Raw genomic sequence first — 16,359 nt, 5'->3', positions numbered from 1 at the left:
TCATTTCTAAACCCAAATCAAAGCCTCCCAAAGGAAAGTTTTGGGAACATAAAGACATAGCTAATACTCTTGAAAATAGTGATTTTTGAGGAGGTGCCTGACTGGCTCCATGAAAAGAGCATGGGACTCAATCTTAGGGTCATGAGTTTGAGCCTCATGTTCGGTGTAGAGATTACCTAAGTTAAAAAATAATAAATAAATAAATAAATAAATAAATAAATAAATAAAGACTTAAAAAGAAAAAATATTTTTCTAAATTGCCAGAAAATTGAATGGATCATATCACAATCGAGCTAAAAAGTTAGTATCTCCATAATAAATGCCAGGTACACTTCTTGTGATTATTTCATCTCCTTCAGTCAACTATGTCAATGATGTTACCTAAACGAATGGATGTAACAGGAAGGAGATACAATAGATTCTCCTACAAACCAAAAACTTCTAGAGTTGTATTTACAGAAACACAGGTTATTTGGGGAAATTCAGAATCATTAGGTCTCAGCTCATTTTACAGTTTTCCAAATCTATTGATGAATATTCTCACGCATGCTCCTCACAGAAATTACCAAAGGAAGCCATGCCGCAGTGGAAGAGGTATACTCTGAGGCAGGAAACTTGAGTCTGAGTCCAGGTTCTCGACTTAACTAGCTGTCTGATAGTTATTGAATCTATCTGAACCTCGGTGTCATTACCTGTAAAATATGCACTGTGGTAGATTAACTTGCTGGAAAGATTAAATGACATGAATACATAAAAATATCTAGGTCAGTTTCCAACTTATATACCTTCTCTCCCTGAAAATCCCAAAGGGTGTTTCTTATCTTCACAAAATGGTTCTAAGATACAAGAAGTCTGCAGGAAAAGCTAGTCAAAAGTATTAAAGAATGATGGAAGACTTTCATGGTGGTACACGAACTAAATTAATGGACTCCATTTCTTTATCCTCTGTATCCACCTTTTTTGCAATGTGACTCTGCAGTTCCTTCTAGGAAAAGTGGAGTGTATTTCCCTGCACCTTGGGTGTGAGACCAGTTGTGTGACTCGTTTTGGCCAATGAGATGTTAGCAAACTTGACTCAGGCAGAGATGTGAAAATGTGCTTTTGCATTTGCTTCGTGTCTGCTCTCTGCCCCTCACCATGGAATATGTCTGGGCGATCCTGCTGGTGATCCAGAGATATGTGGCCTGATTGCATACATCTTAGTCCACAGCCAGCAGCCACCAGACTTAAGAATAAGCCCAACGAAAGCCAGAACAACTGCCCAGCTTAGCCCAGCCAAAATTCCAAGCTCCAGATGCATGAGCTAAATAAATGTTTATTGTTTTTAAGCTGTATTTTTCTCAATGGAGTGTCAGTGAGAAAATTAAGCCCTGGAGGAAAAAATACTTGAGTGAATATTTTCCCCATTCTCCCAAACAGTATATAGTTAATTCGTTAATAGATGCCTTAGGGCATTAAGGCTTAACTATCTTCTGCAACTGGATGTTACAAGCTATTGCACTGTGGCTGGTTGTTGGATAGCATAATTGTTAACAATAGATAACACAACCATATATTAAAATGCTCTAAAAGTCATCATTCTTAAAATAATGTGTCACCAAAATGACAGACGAATAGACCAAAATTAAGTATCAAAAAAGTCTGAAATAGGGCACCAGCCTGGCTCAGTCAGTTGAGCATCTGCCTTCGGCTCAGGTTATGATCCTGGGGTCTTGGTTTCTAGCCCAATGTGGGGCTCCTTGCTCAGTGGGGAGTGTGCTTCTCCCTCTCTCTCTGCCCCTCCCCCTGCTTGTGCTCTCTCACCCTGTCTCAAAGAAATAAATCTTTTTTTTGAAGTCTGAACTACATATAAAATACAAAATAAAAGCATTTTAAGAAAGAAATAGAGCACTCATTGTAGTCTGTTGGGACAAGTGGCCACTATATGGAAAACAAAAACCTCACTACCTGACATCTTGCCCTCAGATACACTCCATACGGTTAAAAACTTAACCGTATGGAGTTTTACATATTCTTTTAAAGAAAGAGCTATAAAAAAATAAAAAATAAAAACAGTTATATTATTAAAGAATAGATAATAATTCATATCATCTTCCATTGAGAAAAGCCTTTTTGAGCATGATTACCAATAACAGAAGCCATAATACAACGATGGGTAGATCTACATAAAATTCAAAAACATCAGTGCATGTTTCAAAAGCTCTGGCACAAAATTTTTATATTTTGATACACAGTTAAAAGGTAAACATAGGGGATCCCTGGATGCCTCAGCGGTCTGGTGCCTGCCTTTGGCCCAGGCGTGATCCTGGAGTCCAGGGATCGAGTCCCATGACTGGCTTCCTGCATGGAGCCTGCTTCTCCCTCTACCTCTCTCTCTCTCTGTGTGTCTCTCATGAATAAATAAATAAAATCTTTAAAATAAATAAAATAAAATAATAAAATGTAAACATAAAATTTAATTTGGTAATAGCTATTAGCTGTGTATATGCTTTTGTAGCAAATATTTATTGAGCTTCTTCTGTATGCCAGAACTATGTATCTGTAGATTCAATAAAAAGCAGAAAAAAGAAAGTGGGAGGGAGCACAACCCCTAGTCTCACAGCACTTAGAAGTTTCCTGAAGGAGCCAGTATGTAGGCAAGTAAATAACTACAAGAGAGCATTCCAGTAAGAGGAAACTTCATGTGCAAAGATCCTGTGGGGGATGGAATTTGCTGTATTCCAGAGACTGAAATGAGGCCCAAGCAACAGGAACACAGCAAACACGTGAGAGACTGGCTCAAAATGAGCTAAAAAGGAACACAGGGGTCAGAAGCTGCAAGGCCTTGTAAGCCTGAGAAAGACATTTGATGTTTATCCTAAAAATAAAGAAAATTACTACTTCATGGGATGAGCACTGTATGTTACACTGTATGTTGGCAAATGGAACTTAAATAAAAAGGAATGGGGGCGGGGCCTCCGGGTGTCTCGGTGGTTGAGCGCCTGCCTTCGGCCCAGGACGTGACCTCGAGGTCATGGGATGGAGCCCCCCCCCCCACTGCGCTCTCCGGTGGAGCCTGCCCCTCCCTCTGCCTGGGTCTCGGCCACTCTCTGTGTGTCTCTCATGAATAAATAAATAAAATTTTTAAAAAATAAAAAAACAGAGAAAACCTCGAGGGCGCTGCTGCCCCAAACCCACGAGGGACACGTGCCCACACGCCCCACGGACGCCCGGAAGCCCTGTATATTCTGCGCCGGCCTCCCTACAAGGTCTAACGCATAACGGGGCGCACGGAGACGTTAACGGCGATGACCAATCAGCAACTAGGGCCCCCTTACCAAGGCGCGGCGGGAAGGGCTCTGCGGGCCTGACCTCGGCCTTTCTCTCCAACTATGACGTCAAAGTCAGCCCCCTCGTGACGACGCCAGACGACGGAGTGCCTCCGTGAAGGATGACGTGACCGGAAGGACGCCCGCCGCGCGCCGGAGCTAGGCTGCTATTGGCCGGCGGATGATTCGTCAGAAGGGGCGGCGGGGCTTCCAGGCCGCGGGGCGCCGCCGGGAGAGAGGAGCCGCCCGCGGCGAAACTGCGGATACGAGGGAACCACTAAGTAAGTAAGTAAGAAAGTAAGTAAAGTAAGTAAGAAAGAAAGTAAGTAAGTAAAAGTAAGTAAAAAAGTAAGTAAAAGTAAGTAAGTAAAAGTAAGTAAAAGTAAGTAAAAGTAGTAAAAGTAAGTAAAAATAAGTAAAAGTAGTAAAAGTAAGTAAGTAAAAGTAAGTAAAAAAGTAAAAGTAAGTCAGTAAAAGTAAGTAAAAAAGTAAGTAAGTAAAAGTAAGTAAGTAAAAGTAAGTAAAAGTAAGTAAAAATAAGTAAAAGTAGTAAAACTAAGTAAAAGTAAGTAAGTAAAAGTAAGTAAAAATAAGTAAAAGTAGTAAAACTAAGTAAAAGTAAGTAAGTAAAAGTAAGTAAAAGTAAGTAAGTAAATAAGTAAAAGTAAGTAAAAGTAGTAAAAGTAAGTAAAAGTAAGTAAGTAAAAGTAAGTAAAAGTAAGTAAGTAAATAAGTAAAAGTAAGTAAAAGTAGTAAAAGTAAGTAAAAGTAAGTAAGTAAAAGTAAGTAAAAGTAAGTAAGTAAAAGTAAGTAAAAAAGTAAGTAAAAGTAAGTAAGTAAAAGTAAGTAAGTAAAAGTAAGTAAAAAAGTAAGTAAAAGTAAGTAAGTAAAAGTAAGTAAAAGTAGTAAAAGTAAGTAAAAGTAAGTAAAAAAGTAAGTAAGTAAAAGTAAGTAAAAGTAAGTAAGTAAAAATAAGTAAAAGTAGTAAAAGTAAGTAAGTAAAAAAGTAAAAGTAAGTCAGTAAAAGTAAGTAAAAAAGTAAGTAAAAGTAAGTAAGTAAAAGTAAGTAAAAGTAGTAAAAGTAAGTAAAAGTAAGTAAAAATAAGTAAAAGTAGTAAAAGTAAGTAAGTAAAAGTAAGTAAGTAAAAAAGTAAAAGTAAGTCAGTAAAAGTAAGTAAAAAAGTAAGTAAGTAAAAGTAAGTAAGTAAATAAGTAAAAGTAAGTAAAAGTAGTAAAAGTAAGTAAAAGTAAGTAAGTAAGTAAAAGTAAGTAAAAGTAGTAAAAGTAAGTAAAAGTAAGTAAAAAAGTAAGTAAAAGTAAGTAAAAGTAAGTAAGTAAAAGTAAGCAAAAATAAGTAAAAGTAGTAAAAGTAAGTCAGTAAAAGTAAGTAAAAAAGTAAGTAAAAGTAAGTAAAAGTAGTAAAAGTAAGTAAAAATAAGTAAAAGTAGTAAAAGTAAGTAAGTAAAAGTAAGTAAGTAAAAAAGTAAAAGTCAGTAAAAGTAAGTAAAAAAGTAAGTAAAAGTAAGTAAATAAGTAAAAGTAAGTAAAAGTAGTAAAAGTAAGTAAAAGTAAGTAAGTAAGTAAAAGTAAGTAAAAGTAGTAAAAGTAAGTAAGTAAAAGTAAGTAAAAAAGTAAGTAAAAGTAAGTAAGTAAAAGTAAGTAAAAGTAAGTAAAAATAAGTAAAAGTAGTAAAACTAAGTAAAAGTAAGTAAAAGTAAGTAAAAAAGTAAGTAAAAGTAAAAAAGTAAGTAAAAGTAAGTAAGTAAATAAGTAAAAGTAAGTAAAAGTAGTAAAAGTAAGTAAAAGTAAGTAAAAGTAAGTAAAAAAGTAAGTAAAAGTAGTAAAAGTAAGTAAAAGTAAGTAAAAGTAAGTAAGTAAGTAAAAGTAAGTAAAAGTAGTAAAAGTAAGTAAAAGTAAGTAAAAAAGTAAGTAAGTAAAAGTAAGTAAAAATAAAAGTAGTAAAAGTAAGTAAGTAAAAAAGTAAAAGTAAGTCAGTAAAAGTAAGTAAAAAAGTAAGTAAAAGTAAGTAAGTAAATAAGTAAAAGTAAGTAAAAGTAGTAAAAGTAAGTAAAAGTAAGTAAGTAAGTAAAAGTAAGTAAAAGTAGTAAAAGTAAGTAAAAGTAAGTAAAAAAGTAAGTAAGTAAAAGTAAGTAAAAATAAAAGTAGTAAAAGTAAGTAAGTAAAAAAGTAAAAGTAAGTCAGTAAAAGTAAGTAAAAAAGTAAGTAAAAGTAAGTAAGTAAATAAGTAAAAGTAAGTAAAAGTAGTAAAAGTAAGTAAAAGTAAGTAAAAGTAGTAAAAGTAAGTAAAAGTAAATAAGTAAAAGTAAGTAAAAAAGTAAGTAAAAGTAAAAAAGTAAGTAAAAGTAAGTAAGTAAAAGTAAGTAAATAAGTAAAAGTAGTAAAAGTAAGTAAAAGTAAAGTAAGTAAAAGTAAGTAAGTAAAAGTAAGTAAAGTAAGTAAATAAATAAATAAATATGATTAGATAGATAGATGATAGATAGATAGATGATAGATACCACTAAATAAATAAATAGATAAACAGATAGATGATAGATAGATAGATTAGATAGATAGATGATAGATACCACTAAATAAATAAATAGATAAATAGATAAATAAATAAATAAATAAATAAATATAAAAGAGGGAACCACTAGGTAGGCGATTCTTTTTTTTTTTTTTTTTTAAATATAGGAGATTCTTGTAAGAAATTCAGCTGTGATACAGAAGCATTATCGAGGGAGATGAACAATCTTTCCCTGCTTCCTTCCCTTTGGGGTTCGCCAGATGTTTTCTTCTTAACAAGATTTTATTTTATTATTTTTTAAGATTTTATTTATTTATTCATGAGAGACACGCAGAGGCAGAGACCCAGGCAGAGGGAGGAGCAGGCTCCATGCAGGGAGCCCAACTGGGGGGGGGGGGGCTCCATCCCATGACCCCGGGGTCAGGCCCTGTGCCCAAGGCAGAGGCTCAGCCCCTGAGCCATCCAGGCGCCCCTTAGAGAGATTCCGTCTTTATTTCTCATTCAAAAAATGTGTGCTTTCGCATAATCCTTCTTTGTTTTATAAGGGAAATCCCAGAGAGATATCGATTACATAAGAAAGATAATCCATGAGTTGTCAGATACTCTATACTTGCTTAGTCCTGAGGTCAGTCCAGTTTCTGGCCTTTATTTTATGGGAGGGAGAGAGAATCTTAAGCAAATGCCACAGCGGTTCGGAGCCTGATGCAGGACTCAATCCTATGACCCTGAGATCATGACCTGAGCCAAAATCAAGAGTCAGCTGCCTGGGCCCCTGGGGGGCTCAGGGCTTGAGCGGCTGCCTTCGGCCTAGGGCGGGACTGGCGGAACCTCAGGGTCCCGGGATCCAGTCCCGCATTCACTCCCTGCATGGAGCCTGTTTCTTCCTCTGCCTGTGTCTCTCATGAGTAAATACATAAAACCGTAAAAAAATGAAATAAGAGTCAGCCACCTAATCAACTGAGCCACCCAGGCACCCCCTTTTTCCTTTATATAAATAATACTAAAGCCTAAGACAATTGAAAGATTTTGTGCAACTGTTGTTGGGTATTCTGATTTATTGGTATGGATCTTAACTGGACAAACTCTACTTCTACTTGTTCTTTCTCCCCTGTCTTATTCTGTTCGTATGTATATGCTTATACTACAACTAATCATAGTTAAATTAGTATAGATTTAGTATATGTGCTGCCGAAGCGAGCACATAAATAAATAATACAGATTTAATAAGCAACCCAATATTTTACAAAATACTCTCCAATAGTTTTGCTCGTGGTGTTTTTTAAAAAAAGATATTTAGGGGCACCTGGGTGGCTCCATCTGTTGAGTACCAGACTTGGTTTTGGTGCTGGTCGTGATCTCAGGGTTGTGAGATCAAGCCCCATGGCAGGTCGTGCTCAGCATGGAGTCCACTTGCCCCACTGCCCACCCCCCCACACTCCTCCTCCCCCACACAGGCACATGCATGGTCTCTCTCTAAAATTAATAATTTATTATTAATAAAATTAAGTAATTTAATTTATTAATTGATAAATAAATAAATACAATCTTAAAAAAATAAAAAACAAAATAGAATTTGATAAAAACTAAGGAGTGCCTGGATGTCTCGGTTGTTTAAGCAGGTTCTGGTAGTGATCCCAGCATCCTGAGTATGCCTTGAGACGGCTTCCTGCTTCTTCCGCTCCCTCTGCCCTCCACCCACCTAACTGTGTGCGCACACTCGTGCATGCACTCTCTCTCTCTCTCAAATAAATATATAAAATCTTTCCAAAAAAAGAAAAAGAAAAAAATTAAAATAAAAAAATTAAAAGATATCTAGGCACAATTTATGCATAATTAAAGAAAGGTACTCAAACGTATTTGACTTGTCTAAGATAGAGAATATTTGGTTAAATGAAGTAGTAAATAAATTATTTTCTACCAAAAAATTTGCCTGAGCTTGAAAAGCAAGAGGAATCAGCACTTGGCATTATGAATGCATTTTCTCAGGTGTCATAGGCACGTGAAAATTGGATATTCCACTCTACTCATAAATTGGACATAAGCCTCCACCACTCGGCAGCAAATTCCTCAACAGAAGGAACTCTATCTAATCTCTTCCAAAATGTCCTAAATAAGAAAATAAAATAAGTAGAATTAAAGCTGTACGATGCTAGGGCACATTTATATTTCTGACAACTATGGATTATTCAGTAAGACCTCTCAGTGCACCAGTAAGCAGGGAGCACGGAAAGCTAATAAAAGTAATGAAGTCTTTGTAGTACATGAACTCACTGCTATTAAATCTCTTCTGAGAAATGGGATGAGCCTGCCAAGTTTGTTGGGAGGACAGCTGAATTTGTAAGCTGGTGAAGTGAAAATAAGTTGTGCCATGTGGCAACAGGGGCTGAAGATAATGGGTGTTAATGCTCAGGCACTGAATGCTTTATCTAGCCTTCAAATTCATGGAGGAGTGATGATGACATAAAGCTGGATTTATCATATCTGTACTTGTCAGCAAAATCTAGAAAGAGAAAAAAAAATCACAGTTTTATAGTATACAAAGCTTGAGCACATCATGACCAAGATTGAGCCACATAATGTAAACTTAACATTCTTCATCCCATGACTGATAGCATTTGCCATCCCTGCCTAAGGCCTGTTCAAGTGTCTTAGTCATCCAGAGCTCCTGGAAAGCCATGAGGCTGTTGAAGTCTTTGGAAAGTGCTACCCAAGTGTCTATCCATCAAAGACCAAGCAGGAAACAGCACACTCTAGTTTAGTAAAGCTTAATATACAAAGGTGTGAGCAGGGTGCATGGAAACCACAAAGATAGGGCCGTACGTGCCCTGAGGGCCTACGGGTGGGGCTCATTTATCACGCCTGGAACAGAAGTGTCAAGGGAAAGAAGAGGTCACTGGAATCTAGAGCCAGAAAGGGCTGTGCAGAAAATGTCACCTTGCAGGAGCTGTGACTTTCAGAAGAGAGACTCAGCCAGTCTGAAGTCACCCCGCAGGGAGGGGGACAGAGGAGAAATACCCCAGCTTCCTCTTCCCTCTACTCTCCAGCAGGTGCCGCCCATTGACTGGACCCAACTGAAACCCCCTGAGCAGAGAGCCCTTTGAAACGGTCTCTCGGGCACAGTGCAGGGTGGAGTGATCTGAAGGGGCACACGGAAGGTACCCAACCTAGTGGAAAATCAGCATTCGTGTCTGAAGTAACCTCCAGTTTTGCCTAAGTCTTTATTTTATAATTCCCTAGATGATATTATTCGCTTGGTTTCCTCTCCAGCATGAACAGTTCTAATGCAAGCCTGGGTGAAGGACATTAATCCCCAAGAGTCAATTTCCATTAGCATTTCCAGGTAACATTATCTCCTGTCTCCTCATAAAAATCAAGAATTCTCACCTAAATCCCCAGGAGAATATTTAGTTTCATTTTACAAAGAATGCCAGTTGTTGAGTGGTGACTTTTTTTTTTAAGAGAATAATTAAAGCTCTCAGCTTTTCCTTTTACAAATCAGGTGAGCAATGTACTTACTCTGAACAATGACAGTTTTTTGGCTGCTTGTGAACTCTGGAAATATTGATCAGTTAAAAATATTCGGACGCTTGCATCTCCTGAATTTGCTTACTGCAGCCCTTCTTCCTGGTCGGTCAAGAGAGCACCAGCAATTTTGTTATCATGATAAATTGTCCTCCCTGGTAGGTCACTCTTTTTTACCTAAAGTCACAATTTGCTCCTTCCTCTAGGTCACAACCTGATTTTTCAGGGTGACAGATTTATTGCTTGCTTTGTGCTCCAAAAAACAAATAGCCAACATTGCTCAAAATACAGTACTGTCACAATAACTTTGGATATTTCCCAATGGGAATAAGACCCGGCATTTGTATTCCTGTTTGAATACGGTCCAGTGAGAGAGAACATTTCCTCATTTCTCCAAATCTGGGCTGCAGAATGGGAGTCAGGATTAAGTTAAGCTGCCAGTTTTAAGCAACTGATAAGCAAGTACTTCTTGGCATAGTCTTGGGGGAGCTCTTCTTCTTTTGAGAAAGCACCAAAAAGCAGAGCAAATGCTACTTCTGACCTCCAAAGGAAGCGTCTTCTCTGATGGCACATTTTCCTCAGACATCGTACAAGCTCAAATCCCCCATAAAATTTCCCTAAAACCTGAGAATGAAGCTGTAATGTGGTTGCAAGACATGAACAACACCGCCAGTCCTGTTGATAAAAAACCCGTGCTCAGTCTTTCATGCTTCCTTCCCCAACCTGCGTCTGGATATGCTGCAAATGTCCAACCCTGCCTGGGGCCCGGCTCCCGCACTGAATACTTCTAAAAGCTGTGTGGCCTCACAGAGGTTCCTTAACCAACCTGTGCCTCCATTTCCTCACCTGTTAAATAGAGATGATTATAAAACATACTTTATAAGCTACTGCCTCTAAAGCGTGTAAAACAAGGCCTTCCTATGCAAGGATCAGATCATTTTTATATATTCAGTCTGGTGGAAATCAAGTGGCAAGTGGCCCTTGTGGTTTTCATTTCCCAAAAGGACGGCTCACATCTTTTGCCATTTTTCTACTCTGGTTGTCAATGCTCTTCTTATTCATTCATTGAAATTCTCTCTGTATTCTGGGCTAAACATTTGTTACTTGTATGTGTTGTAAATGTGGCTACTCTTTTTTTGAGGGGCAGGGAGTGATTGGCAGAACCAGCTGAAGCTTTTGGGGGGGAATACACACCTAAATGGCTTTTACTTGAGGGCAAGGGCAAGAAGAGGTACCCAGGGCCGTAGGCTCCCCTTACCCTCCCTCCTCCAAGGGTAGACTGAGGACTGGGGGCTGAGCCTCAGGTGGGTCTCCTCTTTCCGATGCTGCCCTGCACAGCTCCTCCCCCACCGCGAGGCTCTATGGGGAGGCTGGGAGCAACCACAGATGATTGCAACGCCAGCCTCCCATCGTGGGCCTCAATCTGCTTCACAATCACAGCCTTGGAGGAGTTGACCCAGCGGGAGGAAGTGGAGGCCCGGCGTGGAGGCTGCAGTGGAGGCCTGGGCTCCCGGGGCTGCAGGGGGCGGAGCTCAGCCCCTGGGTCTGGGTCTGGACACTCGGGCTCCACCCCTAGACTCCGCAGGGGCTCACGGGCCGCGGGGGCTCCCCGTCCAGGGCCAGCTTGGGGTTCACCAGCGCCTGGGACGCTCCCAGAAGTGGTGCCCCGACCCGCTCGCTCCAGCCCAGGCAGGTGGGCGTCGGCGTCCCTAATGCCAGCTCCCTGCGCTGCCCAGTACCAGCCAGGAAGGCCTCCAGGGAAGCCCCTGGCTCCAAGGGGCTGGAGCCGCCCAGTGTCCCGGTTCATCTCACGACTCTGTCTTCCTGCGACCGCGGTCATCCGCGTGCTTCCCAACCAGCGCCAGCAGCCCTCAGGGTGCACCCGGTGTGAGCCGCGGCCTGGCTGCGGCCGGCGATCGCCTTGCACCGGCCCTTGACCCGGGCGACGATGCCATCTGGTCCGGGGAGCAGGGCTGGCCACGGGCGGGCAGCGGCTGCGGCCCTTCGTCCCCCCACCCCCACCCCCGCAGCCCCACGACGCCCTCCGGACGGTCCCCGCCGCCTCCCTCCGGCCAAGTCGCCCGCGGCCTTCCTGACCAGGACAGTTGGCGTCTGCATCTCTGCGCTCTTGGGGCGCTTCCTCCCATGTACTCCGGAGCCCTCGGCCAGCCCCGCCTCTGGACGGGCTCTCCCGCAGCTCTCCTCCTGGGCCCGAGCTCTCCTCCTGGGCCCGCAGCTCTCCTCCTGGGCCCGAGCTCTCCTCCTGGGCCCCGCAGCTCACCTCCTGGGCCCCGCAGCTCACCTCCTGGGCCCGCAGCTCTCCTCCTGGGCCCGAGCTCTCCTCCTGGGCCCGCAGCTCTCCTCCTGGGCCCCGCAGCTCTCCTCCTGGGCCCCGCAGCTCTCCTCCTGGGCCCGAGCTCACCTCCTGAACCCGAGCTCTCCTCCTGGGCCCCGCAGCTCACCTCCTGGGCCCGCAGCTCTCCTCCTGGGCCCGCAGCTCTCCTCCTGGGCCCGAGCTCTCCTCCTGGGCCCCGCAGCTCACCTCCTGGGCCCCGCAGCTCACCTCCTGGGCCCGAGCTCTCCTCCTGGGCCCGCAGCTCACCTCTTGGGCCCCGCTGCTCTCCTCCTGGGCCCCGCAGCTCTCCTCCTGGGCCCCGCAGCTCTCCTCCTGGGCCCGCAGCTCTCCTCCTGGGCCCGCAGCTCACCTCCTGGGCCCCGCAGCTCTCCTCCTGGGCCCCGCAGCTCTCCTCCTGGGCCCCGCAGCTCTCCTCCTGGGCCCGCAGCTCTCCTCCTGGGCCCGAGCTCACCTCCTGAACCCGAGCTCTCCTCCTGGGCCCCGCAGCTCACCTCCTGGGCCCGCAGCTCTCCTCCTGGGCCCGCAGCTCTCCTCCTGGGCCCGAGCTCTCCTCCTGGGCCCCGCAGCTCACCTCCTGGGCCCCGCAGCTCACCTCCTGGGCCCGAGCTCTCCTCCTGGGCCCGCAGCTCACCTCTTGGGCCCCGCAGCTCTCCTCCTGGGCCCCGCAGCTCTCCTCCTGGGCCCGCAGCTCTCCTCCTGGGCCCGAGCTCACCTCCTGAACCCGAGCTCTCCTCCTGGGCCCCGCAGCTCACCTCCTGGGCCCGCAGCTCTCCTCCTGGGCCCGCAGCTCTCCTCCTGGGCCCGAGCTCTCCTCCTGGGCCCCGCAGCTCACCTCCTGGGCCCCGCAGCTCACCTCCTGGGCCCGAGCTCTCCTCCTGGGCCCGCAGCTCACCTCTTGGGCCCCGCAGCTCTCCTCCTGGGCCCCGCAGCTCTCCTCCTGGGCCCCGCAGCTCTCCTCCTGGGCCCGCAGCTCTCCTCCTGGGCCGCGGCTTCTCCCGGGCCAGGCCAGCAGCCGCCACCCAAGGCCATGCAGCTCTCTGCCGCCTTAGCCGCGGGCTCCAAGCCGCTTTCAACTATTGCTCCAGGCTCCATTCAGTCTCCAGAATCCCATTCACCTGCTTGGTAAAGGAGGTAAATTTGCTGTTAAGATTCTTGAACTCCTTCTCCTATGTGTGCACAGCCTGGATCTTGGGGTCTGCCTCCAGCTTAAGGGGGCTCAGCAGGCTTTGGGGCACTAAGAGAGCTGCAATCCCCCCCCCCACCCCCGCCGTTTAGTCCCCAATCACGCCCACGGTGCCAGGAGCCCCAGAAGCTGCTGCTGCCCACCCAGGAGAAGACCTGAAAGCTGATGCAGACACCAGGCCAGCTCATGTACAAGCTTCTGCTGAAGGCCCAGGGGCCGGGGGTGGATGCTTTGTAGGACCTCTGTGTCACCCTGATGGACTTTCTGGAGGCTGCAGTGGGCAAACCAGAGATTGGAGATGGAGCTAAGAAGCTGCTTCTAGGCCTGGTGTTCACTCTCTTTATGATATGTATGGTATACGTTTTGATCTCAGGAAAATAAGAATTTTCAAAATAGATCCACCAAATACTTGAAAGTCAATGCCCTAATAATTGGCATAAAGTATTCCAAATAGACTGCCCACCTTCATAAGACAATTGCCAAGTCCTTCTCTTGATTTTTACTGAATCAGACTGGCCTAAATGTTACATCAAATTATTAAATCAAAGCAAACTCATGGGGTGACTAAGTAGCTCAGTCACTTGAGCCTCCATTAGGCTACCACTCTTGACTTCTCAGGTCATGATTTCACTGTGGTAAGATGGAGCCCCACCTGGGGCTCTGGCTCAGCACGGAGTCTACTTGAGATTTTCTCTCTGTCCCTCTCCTTTTGTCTCTCCTTCACTCTCTCTCTCTCTCTCTCTGAAATAAATAAATAAATCTAAAAAACAACAAAAAGGTAAATTTAATATTGATAATCATCAATAATAACATACCCAGGGATACACAGAATAATAAGCACAATTCCTGACTTTATCTGGTTTAACATCCAGCTGTGATGAAAGAATAAACACATTAAAAATGTTTAAGGTGTGCCTGAGAGCTCAGTCAGTTAAGTGGGTGGGGGTCTTGATTTCCACTCAGGTCATGATCTTGTGGTCAGGGGATGAGTCCTGCCTTGGCTCCCTGTTCAACTGGGAATCTACCTGAGATTCTCTCTCTCCCTTTCCCTCTGCCCCTTCCCTTGCTCACCCCCACTTGTTCTCTCTCTCTCTCTCTCTCTCAAATAAGTAAATAAATCTTTTTCCAGAGAAGTAAAAACAATTTTTTTATATTATAAGGTAATATAAATTTCAGATAGTACACACTACCATATATATCATTTTAGTTCATTCCTGTATTCAGGAAACCCATTTCATAAGTCACACCAACAAAGACAACAAAATGGTGAAAATTCATTTCCCTCAAGGATGGTAATCCTTGAAAAGTCACAATTTATAGTGTCCAAACCATGAAACAACAGGTTTTTCTTATTGGAATTAGCCCATGGATAGATAGGAATATTGTTGTAGGCTCAGTGTCTAGGAGAATGATCGGGCTGTAGTAAATCCCTGTTCTCTTTCTCTTATCCTCGCCATCTGCCATTTATGTATGGTCTCAAACATAAGCATATTGGGCAACTCTTAGCCTTCAAAAAAAAAAATCTCATTTCTGTGAACATTTTTGAGTTTTTCAAGAATATTTCTATATAAGTCTTGAGGGGTAAACGCAAGTTGGTTTTAATTATTTTTATTCTTAATCGTCTTCTGATCCCAATATGGCCTCTGTAGACTCAAAATATTTAAAGTCTAAGTTGTTTGTTTCAAATCAATCCAACTTTGGATTGTTCAATATCAGTCATCAGAGAACAAGAAATATTTTAAAACACAGTTTTCTCTGGGTATTAAAAATATATTTTACGGGCATGTGGATGACTTAATTAGTGTCTGTTTCTTGATTTCAGCTCAGGTCATGATCTTGAGGTCTTGAGATTGAGCCCCAGGTCAGCTCAACACTCAGTGCAGAGTCTACTTGTCCCTCTGCCTCCCTCTGCTTTTTCTCTCACACACATGCATGCGCACTCTTTCTCTCTTTCAAATATATAAATAAATAAATAGAATCATTAAAAATATGTATTTTAATAATCAAAATTTATTCCTAAATTCTTATAATAACTGTTACAAGCCAAAAGACCAGTTGGCAGAACAGGTATTTAAATTGATTTATTGTTTTAATTCAACAAATGTGTGTAATAATAATAATAGTTCATGGTAAATAAGTATCTATGTGCCAGGCCTTGCACAAAGCTCTATCTGAATTAGGGCTTAGGTATTCAAATCAATAAATGCTTCTTGAGGGACGCGTGGGTGGCTCAGGGGTTGAGCGCCTGCCTTTGGCCCAGGGCGTGATCCTGGAGACTTGGGATTGAGTCCCACATTGGGCCCCATGCAGGGAGTCTGTTTCTCTCTCTGCCTGTGTCTCTGCCTCTCTGTGTATGTGTCTCTCATGAATAAATGAATAAAACCTTTTAAATAAATAAATACATGCATACATACATACATACACACATACATACACTTCTTGGGTACCTAGTATGTGCAAAGCACTGTCCTAAGCATTTGGAAATCTATAAAGATGTCAACACAAGCGATTATGCTACAAGATAGTATAGAGCTATTAGGTATCACAGAAGAAACACAATTGCTTTGGTAGCTCAAAAACAGGAGTGAGTCTATCTCTAGAGGAATCTGGAAAGGCTTCATGAGCAGATGTGAGCACATGGTGGCTTGAAAACCCAGAAAGTCCCTCCCCCTCCTGTCCTCCACACACAAACCACAGGGACTGTCCCATAGGCTTTAAGCAGAGTCACCATTGCCCCAGAACACAGCCCACACAACTCCACCCCCACCCACACAGTTCTAATCTCCACTGCCCTGTGCATATGATCTTTTCAACGCAGACTTTGTGTTTCAGTCCTGCTTGGTGGTGGTATCACCTGCTCATGAATTGGTTTGTGGTCACAGCCCATTCTAACCTCAGCATTCCCACCCCCACCCCCTGGAAAGATCTGTTAAGACCCAACAGATCATGTCCATGTAGCCCTTTAAGCTTTACAAAGTATCATCCTACATAAGGAAATGTATGGAGATTGAAAGGTATGTCATTATGTCACTGAAACCAGGTCATAAAAAATAAAGATAGCAAAAACTAGGGGCTTGTATTTGGCAGGAGTTGTGAACATGCAAGCCATTTGTGGGAAATAGCTTGGGCACTTAATGACACCCCTGACTTCAACCCACCCGTATTTTTTCAATTTACATTTTGTAAGATGATCTATAATGACATGCCATCAAAAAATAAATACTTCCACAGGAATCAGGAGAATTTTCCAAGGTCCCGTCCAAACCGCTCTGTACACATTCATAATGTGAATAACAGAATTCCTTTTCTTCTGTCAGTCACTGGGTTTGTTTTCTTTTTGTGGCCATCAGAAGCTCCCAAAGAGATAGCTCAGAAAATATCATGAACAGGGAGCTAATTGGAATGGACTTTGCTACTCCTTGGCTTGTTTGAAGAAGCCAATCTCAAGCAAATTTCAGAGAAT

The 16,359-nt window shown here is 42.9% G+C and overlaps 1 long non-coding RNA gene across 7 annotated transcripts in view; it reads right to left on the bottom strand.

The window, feature by feature from the left end:
- Positions 1-3,470, bottom strand: part of LOC102152898 — a 167,042-nt gene extending 163,572 nt beyond the window's left edge. The window contains exon 1 of one of the 7 annotated variants that reach the window (XR_005361819.1): positions 3,318-3,470. This is a non-coding gene — a long non-coding RNA (uncharacterized LOC102152898). The remainder of the gene's footprint in view (positions 1-3,317) is intronic. The other 6 variants (XR_005361823.1, XR_005361824.1, XR_005361818.1 and 3 more) reach the window with 6 other exon arrangements.
- Positions 3,471-16,359: the final 12,889 nt, after the last annotated feature.

This window comes from Canis lupus, chromosome 7 (assembly GCF_011100685.1).
Source record: "Canis lupus familiaris isolate Mischka breed German Shepherd chromosome 7, alternate assembly UU_Cfam_GSD_1.0, whole genome shotgun sequence".
Taxonomy (NCBI): domain Eukaryota; kingdom Metazoa; phylum Chordata; class Mammalia; order Carnivora; family Canidae; genus Canis; species Canis lupus.
The sequence above is the reverse complement of the archived record's forward strand: the minus strand, read 5'-3'. Positions and strand labels throughout refer to the sequence as shown.